At 42.0% G+C, this 13,079-nt stretch overlaps 1 non-coding gene across 1 annotated transcript; it reads right to left on the bottom strand.

Moving 5' to 3' along the window:
* Window positions 1–7,226: 7,226 nt before the first annotated feature.
* On the bottom strand, window positions 7,227–7,311 carry TRNAR-UCG. The gene has a single exon. It is a non-coding gene; the product is annotated as a tRNA-Arg (tRNA).
* Between the last annotated feature and the right edge of the window lie 5,768 nt (window positions 7,312–13,079).

Here is a 13,079-nt window from a genome sequence, read left to right as displayed (position 1 = left end):
TAAGGGAAATTCATGGAGCCAGCATGCTCTTCTATATGCAAATTGTACTTAAATAAAAAGTTTAAAAGAAGGCACTAAAATAATCTTGCAAACCAGTAGGCTATACCGAGATTTACACGTCCACTTAATTTACCTTACCTTTTATTCTTATTACTATTATTTTTCTTTCCATTTACTGTTTTCGTTTATTTCTGGTAGAAGGGGGCAATGGCGTGTTGTACTGCATTCATTTGGAAGTTACGAGGCCAATTGGACATTGTACTTTAATTTGCACTGTGTGGTCTTTCTTTCTTTCGTCAAGATTTTCCATTTATTGTTCTAGAATGCCAAGGTTTTTCATCAGCACTCTTAGTATCAATCAGTGATGTGCAAAACTGTCAAAGTGAAGCAGAATTAGCTGTGAGTCTGTAACTTTGACAAATGCCATCGCAGTCTAGCTCCCTGCTAATCACAGTTATGGATACTGCATCGAGAAATAGTCCTTGAAAATTAATTAAGTCCTGTTATAGAGACTAAAATGAATGTAAAGGGCAGGGAGAAAAAGCTAACAAAAAGGGAATGACAAACAGCAGCTTATTGAATTGAAGAGATATCTTGCCATGTAAACAGAGAGATAATTAAATGCACAGAAGATACTAAATTGGGAGGTGTTGCCTTGACCAGCAAGGACTGAGAAATCATTCTGTTGGGCTTGGGAAGGTTAAATTCAGGGCAGGAAATAAAATTAAATTCAACTGGGGGAAAATAGAAGCTTCTATACCCAAGAAAAGTAATCTGAAACACAAATATCCTGTGAGAAAGAGAAGCCTGAAAGGCCAGTATCTTGAGAGACACTGCGGAGAGCAAAAGCATAAAGAATTAGGTACCAGTACCTAAAAGGACTGCAGAGAACAGCAGTGATGGTTCTTAGGTTTTGTTTTCTTCTAAACCACTGTGGAGCCTCCTTCAAGGTTAACAGTAGTTTCGTAAAGACAAAAACAAAACAAAACAAAAAAACCCTGTAGAACTAGGAAATGTCATGTAGAAATCACATGAAAACAGAGTTGTGTATGGGAGAAGCAGTTGTATATCTGATCCTTGCCCAGTTACCTAGGAAGAAGACTGAAGCCTTCCTTTAAAAAAGTTACATGCACACTCGTAGTGCATTTGTGTGTGTGTGTGTGTGTGTGTGTGTGTGTATGTGTGTGTATGTGTGTGTATTTGCGTGTATTCTTTGAGTCTCCTGTTGTATCATTATGCCTAGAGCAAAATTGATGAATACACTTCTAAGGTGCCTGAGGAGCCCAGAACTTGTTTAGTCCTGCCCCACCTTGACCTCTAGCTCATCACATATAAAAGCCAATCTCTGATAGTCTGGATTTAACCCTCCTTTTTATACTTTGTCTTCTGGTTACTGTATTTACTGAAATGGTGGATAATATAAGCTATTCCTGAATGCATGTTGTATATTCTATAAATAATTCATCGGATACATTACATGCTCTCTTTTGTGTTATAAACATATCATTTGCTGATGGAAATTCCAGTACTAGCAGGATGTCAATAAAATAAAGGCATGCCAATTTTAGAGCACACCACCCAGAATTACTAGGATTCCAACAAATTGAAAAGTTACCAGAGAGATGGTGATTTTAAAAGTTTAAAGATATTTGTGAAATGGTGTTATAAATTATGAGAAATGAAGAGGTGAATTCTTTGAGGTAGAAAAATAGTGTCTTGAACCTGTCTAATTAGACTAGGGGAAGCAGAGAAAAGACAGGCTTGAAGAGAAGGTACTTGACCTAAAACGGGAAGATACAATGAAGGTAGTTTAAGTACTTAAAGGCAATGGGAATCAGGAAGGTAAAACCCATTCTCTTGCTTTTCTGTGAGCTCAAGGGTACCATTCCCACAGAGTACAATGCTGTCCTCCAGGGGGTGCCATTCACATTATGGTCTGTGTGACACCAAGAAGTGCCCAAGGCCTACAGGAGTGGAGAGTAAGGGTTTCCAATTCTGTCTTAGGACTCCTAAGCATGTCCTAAGAATCAGAAGAGAAAGAGAGCTTGGACCTAATCCTGAGGGCAGTGGGGAACCACTAAAGGCCTGCCTGATACTTTCCATTTTGCAACGTCATCACAACTGGTATATACTGTGAAAGGTAGACAGCTGATCTAAGACAGTGTTGGGAGGAAAGGTTAAAGAGGGATGATGGAGAAATATCTAAGAAGTAGAATTTACACATCTGTCATGAGAATGATATTGACATGGAGAATGGATAGAAAGGGAATGCCAGAAACTTCTAAGTCAAATGGCTTGGTCAAAGAATAGATAGAGGAATACAAATCTAAGCTGCACTTTATTATTTGGGACAAGCTGCATTGTAGGTGTCTGGTGGATGTTGAACCTTCAGGCGAATTCTCTGGTGGAGAAATAGAAAGGTGGGCCAATGGAAAAAGAGAAAGGCTTGGGTTGGAGATTGAGCTTTAGGAGTATTGAAACTTAGCGCTAGTTGATATCATGGGCTTGAATAAGATCTCCCATTGGAAAAGCATAGCGAGAGTGGCTGAAGATAAGACAACATGAAATGGTTGGTAGAGAAAGTAAGTCACAAATACCGTTCATGACCTCGCGTCGACTTGGAGAAGTAAGGATTATCGCATCTACTCATCTTTCTTTTCTTGTTGTATGAACTTGAATGTTTTAACCCAATTCCCTTTTATTTACTTGCCTTCTCTGTCCTGGAGGGTTTGTTGCTGATTAATTTTGGAGTTTAGTTTATGGTTCAAGAATACCAAAACCTGCATGTCACTAGAGATCTGGATGAGGACTTGGAAGCAGAAACTGGAGTGAATACATTTTTAGCTGGAAGAGAAGCACATACTGTGTTATTACTATTCTTTTAAAGTATACTCTGTGCCCGACGTGGGGCTCAAACTCATGACACTGAGATCAAGAGTTGCATGCCCTACTGACTGAGCCATTTGGGTGCCCCTTAGTATGTACTGTGGTTAGGTGAGGACTTTTTTTTTTCCCCTTGGTGGTAAAAATATGGAGAAGAAAGGAAGCAAGGAAGGAAAGGGTGTCCGGGAATGGAAATATTAGATGACCACAGGTGGGGACTACAGTGGGCCATTGTCATTTTGATGGCCCAGATTCTGCACTCCCTTCTTGTTTAGGATGAATCCAAAAGGGATAGGTGATAGGACCCCAGCTCCCGCTATCAAAACCTAGAAAGGGAAAGGAGTTCCTTCCCTCTCTCCTGGAAGATATAGTCTGGGTCCATTAGAGAAACAGCCCGTCAACCATTCCCTCCTAAGACTTGGATTCTTGAAGGGTGATGCACTGGTGTAAGTCATTTATAAGTTATATTGGAGCGTGTGGCAGAAGGAAAGATTTGCCACCCAGCTGTAGGGAGCATGGTCAGCAGACAACCTCTAGCTGTCAGCAGCTTTAGGTCTGTTGCAGCTGCAGAGAGCCACCTCAGTGAAGGTCGCACTCCTTCCCGGGCAGTCTGCATCTGGCGACTAAGCAGAGTGATTGTATAAAGACGCCATTTTGGTCCCATGCAGGACGACCTTCTGGGCATTATTTTATCCTGAGCTTCCCTCCGGGTCAGCAGAAGCTTTGCCGCTTTGTATCACAGCGTTTACTGTGCCCAGTTCTGCTCTTTCTTTCTCTTCATGGTTTCAAATTTCTAATAAACATCTTTCACCCTAAACTCCATCTCCGTGAAGGTCTCTGGTGAACCCGATCTGTGACATCCCACTGGGATGGTCATGTGTGTCTAGTTCCCCCGGCACCAGTGCTGAAAATCTGAGTAGAACATTCCTGTGACAGGGTCTTGATTTCCTGTGTATTGGATGAGCCCAGTTCTCCAACATACTTACCAGTTGTTTATAGTTTTTTAGTATTCTTTTAGTAAATTTATGTGTCGGCTAATGATGAAAAAAAAAGTCCATTTTTATTACTGAACCTGGCTGGTGCAGTGTGTATTGAAATTTGAATATTTTCCATCATCCTGAATGAGGATTTGTTTGTGCTATGCCAGAAATTTTTGTCCTCACAAAGGTCTCTTCAGACATACTATCTTAAGAAAGGAAACAAGGTGATTTTGGTTGGACACAATTTGAGAGGTGTCTTAGTTTGGGCTCCTTTAAAGAGACTCGGAGTGGCACCTAGGTGGCTCTGTCAGTTAAAGCGTCCGACTTCGGCTCAGGTCATGATCTCTCGTCTGTGAGTTCGAGCCCCACTTCGGGCTCTGTGTTGACAGCTCAGAGCCTGGAGCCTGCTTCAGATTCTGCCTGTCTGTCTCTCTCTCTCTCTGCCTCTCCCCTGCTCATGCTCTGCCTCTCTCTTTGTCTCTCTCTCTCTCTCAAAAATAAACATTTAAAAAATTTTTTAAATAAATAAATAAGAGGAATCACAACAATATCAAGGGTTGGTGAAAACATACAGAGCCACAGGCACCTGGACCACTGTGGTAGGCGGGTACCATGATGCAAACACCATGAAAATCTTTGGGGGACCTGGGTGGCTCAGTCAGTTAAGCATCCGACTTCAGCTCAGGTCATGATCTCTCATCTGTGAGTTCGAGCCCCACTTCGGGCTCTGTGTTGACAGCCTGCTTCGGATTCTGTGTCTCCATCTCTCTCTGCCCCTCTCCTGCTCACACTCTCTCTGTCTCAAAAATGAATAGACATTTAAAAAATTTTAAAAAAATAAAAGAGAGAGAGACCCTGAGACAAGGACGTGAGTATAGGCAGTTTATTTGGGAGTTGATCTCTGGATGTACAAAGAGTTTATCATTGAGGGAATCGAATTTGTGGGCAACTAGAGGTTTAATCTCATCAGGGTGCTTTCTAAGACACTTGTGAAACATGCTTCAGATTTGATCTCCCACGGCATGGGCAACCTAATGTGTGTGTCTACCGTTTTCCATTGGCAGTGGCAATGGTTGGTCATGATGGGTATAAGCTGTTAGAGCCTGAGTGGAAGACTATGGTGAGAATGAGTGGTTCAATAAGCAAGGAGAACGGCATGGCAGGGAATCTTAGTGGGGCCTGTAAAGTCAGGCAGAGCGAAGCAAGTTGACCATTAGAAATCGGGAGCCAGGGGCGCCTGGGTGGCTCAGTTGGTTGAATGTCCGACTTTTGATACCGGCCCAGGTCATGATCTCACAGTCATGGGATCGAGCCCCACTTCGGGCTTCGGGCTGGACATGGAATCTGCTTGGGATTCTCTCCCTCTCTGTCTCTGCCCCTCCTTTGCTCGCATGCTCTGTTTCTCAAAATAAGTAAACTTTGGGGGAAGAAAAAAGAAAGAAAGAAATTGGGAGCCAGAGATTTCTGTGTTAAGGTTGGAGATTGCCCTGCCTCAAAAGGGAGAATTGCAAGTATAAAGCAGGGTCTCAAACTTAAGAGAATATTCGAATTCTAACGAGACTGTTGGAACAAAACCAGTGAAGCATCCCTATTCTCAATTGGAGTTCATGAACCAAGGGAACACCGTGGGTGGGAATCTGTAATTATTGAATTTTGCCTCATGGTGAACTCCATTGGCTGTAGGGCTAGAGCAACTCAATCAGTTCCGAACCCATGTCGATACTGATCTAAGCCCGCAGGTGGGTGTCAGTTGGTAGTACCTGGGGGTCAGGCGTGGGGGGATGCCAAACACCGCCTTCTAGCAGAGTCTCCTATTTGTCAGCCAAGCAGATTCTTGACATCTTTGAAGGACTGAGGTTTTTCAGGCATCATATTTCTCCGATTGAGTCATAGGCACATGTATTTCTAGAAAGTCAGTATAAATAATGAATGTCCATACGCAATGTTCATACATTTGTCAATTTCTACTTTCATGACGTGGTAAGCTTTCAAAATATTAATTCTTCTTCTTTTATGAGGAAAGGACTGTGCAAAATACAAGAGTGAATAAGACATAGCTCCTGCCTTGCAGAAGTTTGCAGTATTATTAAGTGTGCACAATTAACATATTGTATGTGTCTCTAGCACCCGGCATACTGTCCGGTGTATAAGGGATGATTGGTACATGCTTACTAAATTAAGAGCTTATAATTGAATCCCTGTTCTTTTAAGTTTAGCAACGGAGAGACCATCTCCACCTGAAAAGGGACAGATAGCTGTGTTTGCAGCGCCCACATTTACCTGTAATATTCACCTTCCCGTTGGGGTTCCGCTAATCCTTTGTGCCAGTGTGCTGACATACAAAGCTGTTCCTCTCCCCAAAGTGAGCTCATGGCAAAAGTGAGCTCATGGTTGGTCTCCAACTGCTGCAAATCATGCTCGAGGTTACGATGAAATATTTAATAGCTAGCACTTAGAATAATGCCTGGCACATGGTAAGCATTATATAAACCCTTCATGCATATTAACTCACTGAATGCTCACATCAACCTGTGGCATGGGTACTATCATTATCAAGAGATCGAGGCACAGAATGGCGAAGTGACTTGCATCAGCTTAGCCAGCTAGGAAGTGTCAAGCCAGGATTCCAGCCCAGGGAGTGTGACTCCAGGGTCTGTCTTTGTGTGTGCGTGCGGGTGCGGGCGTGCGCGCTTGTGTATGTGTTTAAGTATTTAAGTTCATTTATTTATTTTGAGAGAAAGCGTGCACACAGGAGCGAGCAGGGGAGAGGCAGAGAGCAGAGACAGAGCTTCCCAAGCATGCTCCTCAAGGTCAGCGCAGAGTCAGATGGGAGGCTCGAATCCACGAAGCGTGAGGTCATGACCTGAGCCAAAATCAAGAGTCAGCGGCTTAACGGACTGAGCCACCCAGGCGCCCCTGGTCTGCCTTTATCGGTAGTTCTGTATACTCCCCCAAGACTTCATTCAGATCCATAGGAAGCAAGGGGAAGCCGATTCTGGGAGAAATGTACAATGGACAAGTATAATCTGTTTCCCCCTTACTCTGGCAAGTTTCTCCATGTGCCATCTTTCTCCTTCTGCTTTGCAGTGTCTACTAAGGCCCCAAAGAGTCTGAATGAAGTGCCCACCGAGAAGCACTTCTCTCTTTCTCAAGCCCCACCCCCTCTACCCAGACCAGCCCCTTCTCCCCATGACTGATGCCAGTTATGTTCATCCTTTAAGAGACCCTACTTGCCATGCTTCCTTCTTTTCTTTTTTTTATCTTTATTTATTTTTGAGACAGACAGAGTGTGAGCAGGGGAGGAGCAGAGAGAGGGAGACACAGAATCTGAAGCAGGCTCCAGGCCCTGAGGTGTCAGCACAGAGCCCGACGCGGGGCTCGAACCCACGAACCGTGAGATCATGACCTGAGCCGAAGTCAGACGCTCAACCGACTGAGCCACCCAGGCGCCCCCATGCTTCCTTCTTAATACAAGGGAATACGCCTGGTAAACTAAAGAACGGTGAAAAAACAAAACGTTATTATCTTTTCTTAGCAGACATAATGGCACAGTTAAAATACATTGCTCTGACATCCTGTTTTATGAGAAAATGGCAAACATATCAGCAGGGATGTTCACAGAGCCTGTAACCAACGATCCAGTCCGTTTGGTAGTTACACACAGAAGCATCCTGAAGAAAGGTGGATATGCAGATGGATTTAATGACAGAGAAGGGGTTGGACCCACCTTTGCCACTCAAGAAAGAATGAGTCGTTTTTAGGTTTGGATCAGTGCATGCTGTAGTGCCGATGAAAATGATTTGCCATGGGTTCATTACCCCCAAACCAGTGTGAACATCATTCCTTAACCAGTATTGAATTTAGATTTTGTTTTTCCTCCTGGTATAGAAGACAGCACATTGATTTTTGTATATTTTGACTAACACATTCCTGTTTCCTCTGGCGTATGCGTAAGATTTGCCTACCATTGTGTTTGTGGAATAGTAACTGTGCAGTAAATACCGAAGGACTGGTAATGATATATGAGTGACTTCATAGATTTCTTTCTTTTTTTTTTTTTTTTTTTAATGTTTCTTTAATTTTGAGATAGAGTATGAGCAGGAGAGGGGCAGAGAGAGAGAGAGAGGGATACACAGAATCGGAAGTAGGATCCAGGCTCTGAGCTGTCGGCACAGAGCCTGATGTGGGGCTCGAACCCACGTACTGTGAGATCGTGACCTGAGCCGAAGTCGGACACTTATCCCACTGAGCCACCCAGGCACCCCATGACTTCATAGATTTCACCTAAAGGTGCTTATTTACACACAAAAAATAGTTATTTCTTTGATCTTTCTAAAAATGGACGGTCATATCTCTTCTCTTCTCTTCTCTTCTCTTCTCTTCTCTTCTCTTCTCTTCTCTTCTCTTCTCTTCTCTCCTTCCTTCCTTCAGTTTATTTAGTTTGAGAGAGAGAGAGCGAGTAGGGGAGGGGCGGAGAGAGAGGGAGAGAGAGAAAATCCCAAGCAGGCTCCATACTTTCAGCACAGACCCCGATGCGGGGCTCGAACCCACCAACAGTGAGATCATGACCTGAGCCGATGTCAGACACTTAGCCGACTGAGCCTCCCAGGCACACCTGTATCTGTTTACTTTCAATATCTAATTACCAATAAGAATATTGTTGTTATTTGTTTTCTCCTGAAGCAGAAATCTGGTTTTACTCTGTGCTGACTTATTTAAAAAAAGAAAAAGTGAAAGATGCTTTTCTCAGTGCAAATATAAAATATTTCTGCAGTGGGTTTTTGGAACTAGCAACACATTCATATGCATTTTGCAACTCAGACATGACAAACATCGAAGCAATTTAGGACTGTTCTCATAAATCGTGTCCACTCTGGTGGACTAGTTCCTAAATTTCTGGTGCTGCTTCCCACTGGAGAATACAAATGAATTTTAAAATCTTCATCGCATTCTACTGAGCACATTGCAAATGTTTATGAATATTCAACAAAATTAGAGGTTATTGGAGCCTTAAGATTTGAATTAGCATGGAAATGTAGCTTTTTGTAGTCCCTGGATACTAAAAAAGCTACTGTTTTGGTGTCTGCTGAGATAAGGTCAGGACAGTTTCTCCGCCAGGGGGTGTAAATTCTCGTTTCTATGGAAGTGGCCAAAAAAAAAAAAAAAAAAAAAAAAAAAAAATCAAAAGGTCTGAAAATGCTGTCATATGGGGCAGGGGTGAGGACATTGGGCAGGTTTCCCTGCAAGGCCTGAGGTCAAGTTGATAGTGTTCTTCAAATGTTTCAAGGAGGGGTGTGGAAGAGGGAAGGTGCTTCCTCTGTGTGTGCTCAGAAAACAGAACCAGGACCAAGGGAGTAAAGATACCATATTTCAGTTCTAATTGTGTTAAACCAGAACTGTCTACGAAGAAGCTCTTCAGAAGGTCGGTGTTCTCCATGACAAGAAGTGTTCAGGTAGAAATGGGATGGCCATGTATATAACAGATGAAGTTGACAGAATCCCTTCAATAGTTGGGAGGTAGGGTTGGGTCACTTATAATCTCTTTCCTACTTTGTTCTTTGGTTCATTTACTGATTTCATTTTGTGTTTTAGTTCTAACGTCATAACCATCCCCATAGGAGGGGGAGAAATGGTAGCCGAAATTGTGATCCAGTGTGGTAATGCTGCTTCACTGTTGTAAACAGAGTGGCTTGTAATAGCTGGTAATTATCTTTAGGATCCAATTTCTACAGACCATTTTAATACACTAAGCTATTAGTTTCTTGGAGTTCAGACTTCTCCTTAACAAAAAGATGGTTGCAAAATTAATTACAAAAAATAATATTCTTACGTACAAAAAAAAAATAGAATATATAAGGGAAGATTCCATATATGAGAACAAAACAACAATTGTATTAACTAAGAATAAGCCAAACCAGAAAGAAAAAAAAAAATGTATAAGACCTGTATAAAGAAAATTTGGAGGGGCTCCTGGCTGGCTCAGGCAGTGGAGGTCTTGATCTCAGGGTTGTGAGTTCGAGCCCCACGTTGGGTGTAGTGATTACTTAAAAATTAAATCTTCACAATAATTATTTTATTGTATTACTTATTTACTTATTTAGTTTTATTTTAGAGAGAGAGAGCATGCTAGCAGATAAGAGGACCAGAGTGAGAGAGAAGGAGAAAGAATCTTAAGCAGGATCCACGGTCAGCATGGAGCCCATTGTAGGGCTTGCTCCCACGACCCCTTAGATCATGACTGGAGCTTAAATCAAGAATCGGATGTTTACCCGACTGAGCCACACAGGCTCCCTTGTGTGCATAAAATTTTTAAAATTAAAGCACTAGAAGAAAATATAAATGATTTGGAGAATACTCTTTTGAGCATGACATCCCCCCTCTGCACACCACACACACACTAAAGACAAAGACTACATAAAAATACTTTGCTTTGGAAATTAAAGTCAAACGAAATGAAAACAAATAATTATTGAATCTTCAAGAATGTACCTTTTTTTGTGCCTTCGTAGAATTATCTGTGTGGATATGCCAGAATTACGGCACTCATCTGCTTGTGGTTTTTTAATCTGGTCTTATTTCAAAATTACTGTCTTTCTGCCTAAATAAATAAATATGACTGTCTTTCTGCATGAATCTTTACTAGCATTTCTGATGGTTTTGTTGCAATAAATTGGCTAATCAGTGTATGAAAAGATGCTTAATCTTACCCCTGTATTAAAAAAAAACGAAACAGGGGCACCTGTGTGGCCCAGTTGGTTACGTGTCAGACTTAAAAAAAAATTTTTTTTTTAATGTTTCTGTATTTGAGAGAGAGAGAGAGAGAGAGAGAGAGAGACAGAGCATGAGCGGGGGAGGGGGCAGAGAGAGAGTGAGACACAGAATCTGAACCAGGCTCCAGGCTCTGAGCAGTCAGCACAGAGCCCAGCGTGGGGCTTCAACCCGGTAGCTCTGGAGATCATGACCTGACCTGAAGTCTGGCGCTTAACCGACTGAGCCACCCAGGCACCCCCTGTTGCGTTTTGTTTTTTTTTCTAGAAGAGTTTATTGAAGACCAATTGTGAGCTAAAAGTATTCTATGCTAAACGCTACAAGATACAGTGGAGAAGGAGTTGGCCAAGTCCCAGCCTTCAAGGCATGAGCAAGAGAAACACAAAACAGGACCACAATTAAGATCATTTGGGATAGTATTTAGTTCCTTAACAAGCTTAAAACAAAGTGATTGGATAGACAGTGATGGGCTAAGGCTTGAGGGAATATAAATTTCAATTTTTACTTTCAGAACATTGTGTATTATTTGAGTTGCTGTTGCTAACTGTCAAATTTTCCTTTTAATTAGTAAAAAAAAAACCAGAATAAAAATCTGTTTTGAATGATGATAGAAGAGGTAACTCCCCCCCCCCCCCCCCCGTAACTGAGACAAAAATATGAAGTAAAAACGTATCTAGGTGAAAATGTCTAACTCTAGAAATAAATATGATGTTTTTACTTCTGTTTCCTGTTTCTTTTTGTTTTATAAGAAATTTACCATTAACTCTGGCAGTTTTCATGTGCCTTGTGGGAATCCGGGGAAATGTAGTTGAGAGGATCCCTTAAGTGACTTAAATTATGAGAGTCAGTTTCTAGCTCTCCTGGTAGTGTTTAGAAAAGCTCCTTGAACCTTTATAGCACCCCTGTGACAAAAGAATCCCTTTCATCATTTAAAAATATTGTGCAATATAACAGAGAGAAAATTGCATAAAACCTAAATATATGGTTTAACAACGAGCTGTAAAACAAACATTGTGTAACACTCCACAGATCAAAAAGTAGAAACTTCCCAGAAGCTTCTAGTGTGCTGCTTCTAGAGCGTAATCCCATCGTACCTTCCCATGCCCCACTCCTACACACAGGTAGACTAATATCCTGTCTCTGTTAGTGTTTTCCTCGTCCTTTCCGTCATAGTTTTTTTAATGTTTACTTACTTTTGAGAGAGAGAGAGAGTCAGAGACAGAGACAGAGCACCCATGGGGGAGGGGCAGAGAGAGAGGGAGACACAGAATCCAAAGCAGGCTCCAGGCTCCAGGCTGTCAGCACAGAGCCCAAGGATGTAGGGCTCGAACCCACGAACTGCGAGATCATGACCTGAGCTGAAGTTGGAAGCTTAACTGACTGCGCCCCCCAGGCGCCCCGGTTTCTTCATGGTTTTATCACCCATATATTGTTTTCCTTTGTTTAAAAAAGTAGATTTCTTCTTCAGCTTGCCTATGTTTTGAATTTTTACTAGTAGAATTACATGTATTTTTTTCTTTTTTGAGTTTGATGTTCCGCATGACAATTTGTCAATGTCCTCCATATTGTTGCAGTTAGCCAGTCGTGTGCTGGAGCTGACTGTACATCAGCCCCGTGTTTAGCGACATTACGTTGGGAAACTTGAATTTGGCTGAGGTAGGAGCGTTTATACCATGAAAATTAGTAAATAAATGCACCAAATCAGAGCTCTTAAATATGAACTAACTGTTAGTTAAATATGAACTAACACACCAGTGTATTTAGCTTTCGTGAAATCATTTTAATTGCTGTACATTTTTTATTTTTATTTTTTTTAAATTAGTTTTTTTTTTTCAACGTTTATTTATTTTTGGGACAGAGAGAGACAGAGCATGAACGGGGGAGGGGCAGAGAGAGAGGGAGACACAGAATCGGAAACAGGCTCCAGGCTCCGAGCCATCAGCCCAGAGCCTGACGCGGGGCTCGAACTCCCGGACCGCGAGATCGTGACCTGGCTGAAGTCGGACGCTTAACCGACTGCGCCACCCAGGCGCCCCTTAATTGCTGTACATTTTTTAGTTGTAGGACTCTACCGCAGTGTATTTATCCATTATTCTGTCAATGGAAAGTAGTTTCCAGTGTTCTGCCATCATAAACAGGTCACTTACTAACTTTCTGGGACGTGTGTTCTTGTGCACATAAGGACACATCTATGTAGGTATGCACCTATAGCGAAACCTTTGGGGCACAGTTCAAGTTCACCTCTGATTTTTAGGCCTGTCCTAGTTCTTGGTTTAGTAACTCCTTATTATCTTGCTAGTTATTTTATGCTTCTTCAGTGATATTTGTAGTCTGCTTGTATTGGGGACAAAATGTTGCCCTCTTCCTTTCAAGTTTCTTCTGGCTGGTCTAAGAATTAAATTGACTTGAGACGGATTGACAAGAGAAAATCAAATGTGATTACAAATG

Source organism: Lynx canadensis, chromosome X, assembly GCF_007474595.2.
Source record: "Lynx canadensis isolate LIC74 chromosome X, mLynCan4.pri.v2, whole genome shotgun sequence".
In the NCBI taxonomy this organism is placed as follows: Eukaryota; Metazoa; Chordata; class Mammalia; order Carnivora; family Felidae; genus Lynx; species Lynx canadensis.
Note: the sequence above shows the minus strand (reverse complement) of the source record. Positions and strands in the feature narration are given on the sequence as shown.